Source organism: Myotis lucifugus, unplaced genomic scaffold (assembly GCF_000147115.1).
Source record: "Myotis lucifugus unplaced genomic scaffold, Myoluc2.0 scaffold_110, whole genome shotgun sequence".
NCBI lineage: Eukaryota > Metazoa > Chordata > Mammalia > Chiroptera > Vespertilionidae > Myotis > Myotis lucifugus.
In genome coordinates, this window is record NW_005871158.1 from 1,659,749 (window position 1) to 1,665,834 (window position 6,086).

Below are 6,086 nucleotides of genomic sequence, written 5' to 3' on the forward strand. Positions count from 1 at the left end.
GAGGTAAGCAGAGTTTTTATTACAGAAAAGCTACCTGCAGCAGGACGGGGACCCAAGTGGGTTGCCACAGAAGCTCACTGCTGTAGGGGTTTAAATTGTCCTGCTCTTGCCCTCTATTGGCTCTTTCAAAGAAACACCAGCCAATCTCCTTTTGCCCTCATCTCCCCACTTTTGGTTCCCGCTTTGGGGTTCAGGGGGAAGGGAAGCTCAATGGTTGACTGTCACATTCCGCCTATCTTGCTCACATCCTGGCCATCTGGTTTATTTCCTCCTTATCTACCATCTTCTCTCCCCACGGTCCTTACCCTAAACTGCCTGATCCCGTCTAACTCCTCACCAGTCCATCCACCCTTCCCCGCTGCTATCCCACACTAGGAGACCAGAGATTTCTCCATAGCACTCTCAATTCTTGCAGATAGATCCCTGCAGTGTTTGAATGAAAAACCTCCCAGTCTGTTCCATTTGCCCAGTGGCTTTGATACAGGCCCTGCCAGGGCTGGGACTAGAGGCCCCTTAACTTGGAAGGAAACACCACAGCCAACGGCAAGTGCTCACAAGACAATAGAACTATAGCACTTCACTGCAATACACTTTGCATCCTTGAGCACTCAAGGGGGTAACCTTAATGAGCACAAAATATTCATCTCTAATAAGAACATGCTGTCATAATCACCCTACATGTGATAAATGTCCTAGAGGTTTTCTCTTTGTTAGGTTAATGCTTTTCCACAAGGTAATTTAACCAATTCTCTAACAAATAATCACGTTATCAGGCCCCAATATAGTAATATGGTGTCTGTGTGTGTGTGTTTAATGTTTTGAATCTTGCTTTAAACAAATTTCATCCAAATAAATGTTCGCTTTTTTAGCTGGCACCAAAGCTTGTGTTGTTCCTTGTAATCAAGCTCCCAGTTGGCTAACTCCTCATCTAACAGTATGTCTTCTGATTTCATTTGAGCAAAATTTATCATCCACACACAAAGATAGGAAATGTGTGAATGTCTAAAGCTTATGAAAATTAAGAGGCCATGCACGCTGGTCCTAAAAATAGTAGATAATTATAGGCATTTCTTTCCCATACAATAATTACAGGCCTCCTGTCATCTTTTCTATTCTGTATAAGGTCAGAGTAGTATTATACAAAATTTACAGTATATTACAAGTTAAAAACACAATAATTAGCAACTGTGCATCTCCAGCACCAGTGATGAATGTTCACAGTAAAAGTTAGAAAAAAAGAGCATTATTTGTTTTATGTGGACAGTACACACTTAAATTTAATCATCAACTCCTGCTACCCAATAGGCAATATTCTCTCACTATTATAATGCTATTTGCCAAGTTCATAGTACACCCTTGGGCCAAATTCATCCTTAACGAAGAGACAGGAAGCCAAATCTCTCACCGTCATCTCAACCAGGTGCACCATATTATTTTAAATTTAATAATTCTGCTGAACATATTGAATGATAATGAGCAAGCTTAGAGAAAGTGCCAAGGATTGTTTTGACCATTATGATCAATGTCTGATTCAGGAAAAAAATCCTCTCACTAGATAATGTGGGTAGTTTAGAGGTTGGCTTATTTAATGCATGGCATAGGGTTGTTTTCAGTGCTTGTTTATATCATTCACAGAGGGGAGGAAAGAGCTATAGATATTCTGCTTTAGTGGACAAAATAGCATTTTAACAAGAAAGAGGGTTTATCCTTAGCTCTTAATTATCTGTACTAATGGGGACAAAGAGACACAGATATAACAAAATGACCGAAAGGAACTATCATTTCTATTTTACTTAAGGAAAAAAATCAGATACCTTCACTTCAGCCTTTCTCAGCTCCATTTTGCTGTCAAAAGCAGCTTAGGAAGGATGAGGATTTAGCAAGAATGGCTCAAGAGAAGGTTCTAGAGGCCCAGAATCCCCCATTACAAAACTCACTCATGGCTGCCTGTGTCATTTGGTTTGCTCAGCTGTTTCACGTCTCTGCCCATGACAGCTCCTTCCCCACCTGCCAGGCTGCTGTCTGAGATGACCACTGCAAACAGGACTTCTCACCTCCAGGGCTGCGCTGCCCCAAAAGCAGTTCAGTCCCAAAGACCAGCATCCCAGGGAGAACTGAGAATCAGAGCAACCATTCTGCTTTATGTAAGAAACTGATCTACCTGTGGCCATCGTTGCCACTCCCCTCCTGTTTCTGTAGCTGAGAGAAAAATAGTATGCTCAGACATTATGAATAAGGACTCTAGGTCAGACTTTCTTCATTCAAATCCCAGTGCTACTCTTCATTAGCTCTGTGAGCTCAGCTGTAACCCTTCTATGTCTCAGATTTAACATCTCTAAAATGGGAAAGCAATAGCGGTGAGCATTAAAAGAATATATATTACAAGTGAGCTATAAATATAACTGTTATGTGATTAAATGTTCCCTGGCCACAGAGAGTTGCTATGGCAATTGAACAGACTTTAAAACTAATGTAAAATATGCCTTCTGATTAAAAGTACAAGTTTTGGGATCAGGTAAGTCAGCAACACGCAAGTCTCTGTCTTTAGCCAGAACCTCTGCTCTGAGCTGCAGGCTGCCCCACCCAACTGTCTAGTTGGCATCTCCTCTTGGATATCCTGAGCGCGGCTAGCACAGCTGAACTCATCATCTTCTTCCCTAAACCTGCTTCTCTTGCTCCCCACCTCAATGAACGATACCACCCGAAGAGTTTATTCTGATTGTGATCTCTCTAAACCCTGACTTCCAATCCATTAACAGAGAAGACCTTTCCTGGGTCCCAGCACACACTCCTCCCTCCTCCTTTCTCCACAGTCTCCCTCTCCATTCGGTGAGCCACGTGGTTCAGGAAAGCTTGACCCCAGAGTTCCACTCCATCTTCCAGCTCAATAACTGGTTCAGGAATGGGCATGAGACTTAAGTCGGTCCAATGCGAGTGAGGCTTGAGGCATTTGCTGGGAATGCTGAAACAAAGACATACTACTCTCTTTTTCAACCAAGATATAAAGGAAGAAGCATGTAGCCATGAAGCCGCTGGCTGCCACCTTGGGGGCATGAGGGTGGTACCCTTATGATACAGCACATATGGCAGAAGGTAAACAGAGTCAAACAGGAACCAGTTCCCTAAGATTTCATTGAGTTTTGCCTGAACCAAGCCCTCCTTCCACATATTGCAATTATATAACCCAATAACTTCCCTGTGCTTTTAAAGTCAGTTTTTTTTTCTAGAAAATAAAACAGTAATAAGCTTATAATTCAATTGATGGCAACTGATAATTATGAAATTAGCAGTGGTTATCTTCAAGTTATTGTACTAGCTGTGCTGTCATTTCTTGGGGTTGATCAAAGTCACCTAGAGTTGGACATTTCCCACTTAAGATGCATCATATAAATCAGACTTGGTTTATCACCAGCATTTATAAAACCAGACCTAGGGAAAGAACTAGGTCTAAGGACGCATGCATGGTCTTAATAAAGCAAATGTATAGCCTACTCTGATAATTACAAAGTCAGAACAGTGAGAATATTCGCAGTCAGTCAGGTTTTATTACTTGCAATTGAAAGCATTCCAAGTGATTCAGTCAAAAAGCTTACCTCTTAAATATTTCTGGAATCCATTCACTTCTCTCTATCCCTCCACCCCCACCCTGGTTCAAACTATCATTATTTCCTATCTGGACTATGGCAGTAGCCTTCCAATAGTCTTCCTGCTCCATTCTCACTCCATTCTCCACAAGTAGTCAGCAGGATCTTAAAAAAAATAAAATTCAAATGTGATTAAATCATTTCCCAGTTTCAAGTCCTTTAATGACTTCTTATAGAAATGGGAATAAAGTCCATATCCCTCATAACGCCAACTAGGTCCCATGTGATTTGGTTCCTCACCTTCTTTAACATGTTTATCTTATGTCAGTCCCGCTTGGTCTTTAAAAATCCTGGCATTATTATCTTTTTGCAGTTCCTTAAAGACACACCATTCTCTTTTCTGCCTCAGATCTTTTGTACATACTGCCCAGGACAGCCTCTTCCCCAGTCAATGACCACTCACCCCCGAGTACTCTTTTGCTTACCTCACCCTTTGGATCTCAGTGCTATTCCACACAGAAGCCTCTAATTTGTAGGCCCTCCTGTCAAATGTTCCCACTGTCCTCTGGTATCAGTCCACAACATCTATTATCTCTGATTACTTATTTAACTGTTTGCTTCCCCCACATCGGTCTCCTTTAATGATATATCATCACCATCTACCCCTGTAAGATAGCAGCTATTCAATAAATGGATTAATAGAATAATTGAGATAAGTACAAATTTGGTCTATGTCACTCTTTAGCTTTATAACTCTGGGTAAACTACTTAACGTCCTTGAGCTTCTATTTCTCCATATTCAAAAACTAGAAATGATAATACCCACTTCACTCACAAGGCTGTTTAAGGATTAAATTAAATTTGGGCACATAGCCCTGGCTGTGTTGCTCAGTGGGTTGGAGCATCACCAAAGGTTGCAGTTTGATTCCTGGTCAGGGCACATACCTAGGTGGTGGGTTCTGTCCCCTGTCAGAGCGCATATGGGAGGCAACCGATCGCTATTTCTCTCTCACTTTGATGTTTCTCTCTCTCCTCTTCCTTCCTCTCTCTAAAATTAGTAAGAAACATATCCTCAGGTGAGGATTTTTTTTTAAAATTGGGGGCACATAGCAGGTGGTTAATAAATCCCTGGTAAGTAAAATATTCCAAGTCAAGGATCTCTCTAGCTCTCAGGAGGTGAAAAAGAACCCTAGAATCAGGTGCTTTATAAAAGAATCTAAACTTCCAATAAAACTAGAGTGACATGATGAGTATCCACTGTGAGAAGTTCTTTGAAAAGGTCTCAAAGACAACTATGCCATTCAAAGGAGCTAGAAAAATTTGTAAGCAAAACACCAGATGACTAGGAAAAACTAAATAAATGACAAGAATAACTAGTACCTGTTCTCTGAGACATCAAAATATGACTTCAAAATATTAAGGCTGAATTTCAGCCCCAGGGACCCTTACAATTTTTAAGTCACCAAAAAATACACTATGGATCCTCCCCATGTATTCAATTGCACAGTGACCTTTTACCTCTTACTGAGATCACTGTTTTAGAAACCTACCTACATTGTCTTGTTTCGTTGAATCCTCAAACTCTATAAAGGTCTCATTATTTACATTTTATACATGAGAAAACTAAGGCCTCAGTACTCTCTGACTGCAACACTAAATCTCTTAAGAGAATTTCTCATTCGTAATTAGATTTTCTACTCCCTTGTTCATTTATCATCCTCACCAGAATGTAAATTCCTTGAGGGCAGGCACCTTTTTTGTTTTGTACCCTTTTTTAAGAGTCCAGATTAGTGCCTGCTGTATATTCACTGTTTGTTGCTCAACATTTATTTGTTGGATAAGTGAGTGAATGGACTCTTCGAGTTAATAGAGCAAAGAGATGAGAATTTGGTATCCTATATAATAAAGAGGTAATATGCAAATTAACCCTCATGCCCTCACAAGATGGCTGCCTACTACCAAGCCGGCAAGGGGGTTAGTGAGGGATGATCAAACAACTGAACAGCAGGCTGTGTAGGGTGACCAGGCCAACAGGGGGGTTAGTGAGGGATGACCAAATGACTGAACAAGCAGGCTGCGTGGGGCAACCAAGCCAGTGGGGGGGCCATGAGGGGTGACCAGGCTGGCGGGGGGGGGGGCAGTTGGGGTGACCAGGACAGCAGGGGGCAGCACAGTTAGGGGTGACCAGGCCGGCAGAGGAGGGCAGTTGGGAGTGACCAGGACAGCAGAGGGGGCAGTAAGAGGTGACCAGGCCAGTGGGGGGCAGTTAGGGGCAACCAGGCTGGTTGGGGGGGCAGTTGGGGGTGACCAGGCTGGCAGGGGAGGCAGTTAGGGGCGACCAGGCAGGCAGGCAGGTGAGTGATTAGGAGCCAGCAGTCCAGGATTGTGAGAGGGATGTCTGACTGCCGGTTTAGGCCTGATCTCTGTCAGACATTCCCTGAGGGGTCCCAGATTGGAGAAGGGTGCAGGCTGGGCTGAGGGCCCCCCCACCCCATGCACAAA

At 42.7% G+C, this 6,086-nt stretch overlaps 1 non-coding gene across 1 annotated transcript; it reads right to left on the reverse strand.

Annotated features, from left to right (window-relative positions):
- Positions 1–3,400: 3,400 nt before the first annotated feature.
- LOC111826919 lies at positions 3,401–3,532 on the reverse strand. Its single transcript, XR_002830372.1, has one exon. It is a non-coding gene; the product is annotated as a small nucleolar RNA SNORA72 (small nucleolar RNA).
- Positions 3,533–6,086: the final 2,554 nt, after the last annotated feature.